This window comes from Rhinolophus sinicus, chromosome 3 (genome assembly GCF_057876585.1).
Source record: "Rhinolophus sinicus isolate RSI-liver-muscle chromosome 3, RSI-T2T, whole genome shotgun sequence".
NCBI lineage: Eukaryota > Metazoa > Chordata > Mammalia > Chiroptera > Rhinolophidae > Rhinolophus > Rhinolophus sinicus.
This window is the reverse complement of record NC_142503.1, coordinates 150,962,723-150,963,689: the sequence shown is the minus strand read 5'-3', so window position 1 is coordinate 150,963,689 and position 967 is coordinate 150,962,723. Positions and strand designations below refer to the sequence as shown.

Here is a 967-nt window from a genome sequence, read left to right as displayed (position 1 = left end):
CTCTGGGGAGAACCTCCGTGGCTGAGATATCCCTCTCAGTTCTCAAACACCACCACACAGAGGTTTGGGGCCAGCCTGTTTCGCGTCTCCACCCCTCCTACTAGTCTTGATGTGGCTTCTTCTTTATATTCTTAGTTATAAAACTTCTATTCAGGCAGGCTTCAGATGGTTTTCCAGGTTGATTGTTGTACAATTTAGTCGTAATTTTAATGTGTTCATGGAAGGAAGCAGGCACAGTGTTTTTTCTACTCCGCCATCTTGGATCTCCAGAAACAACTCCCTGTGTATCTTACATCTGGGAGTTTGTACTCTTGACCAACATCTAAAATTATGGAATGCTTTGTGAATTCGTTTGTCATCCTTCAAGAGGGACAGTGCTAATCTCTGTATAGTTCCAGTTTTAGTATATGTGTTGCTGAAGCATGGGCCATGTACATATTTTTTGGAACAGAAAATATACATTTGCATTATTCCATTTGAGTTTCACACAGAATATGTTCTATGTGCTTTGCATTATGCTGTTTTTCCTTCCTGGACAGAAAGTCCTTTGTTTTCAGAAAGGCTTTTTATCTTCTATCCTAATAGCAAGAATGTAATGGATTCCTGAGTAATATACTTATACTTTCTATTTATCCTTGCTGCAAAAGGATTTAAGGCACTTTTTAAAGATACAAACAATGCAAGACATGTTAAAAAGAAATATAGTTAGGGAAAATAGGGTGGGAAAAAGAAGATGAATTGATGAATGAGGCGACACACCAAATACATGTTTTACTGTCCTTTTCACAGCCATCATGGGCCAGATATTTGGCTCTGAACTCTCAAGCCATCATTGCAAACACTCTGCAGACAAAAGATGAAGGTGATTATCCTCAAGCCGTTTACTAGGGTGGTCATCTCTGTGAGTCCTGAACATTGTTTTAACTTTTCCACTAGCCCAAGGCTTTAGGCCCTAATCAACATTAGG

The 967-nt window shown here is 39.3% G+C and overlaps 1 pseudogene; it reads right to left on the bottom strand.

The window, feature by feature from the left end:
* Positions 1-324: 324 nt before the first annotated feature.
* LOC141570848 (U6 spliceosomal RNA) lies at positions 325-424 on the bottom strand (annotated as a pseudogene).
* Positions 425-967: the final 543 nt, after the last annotated feature.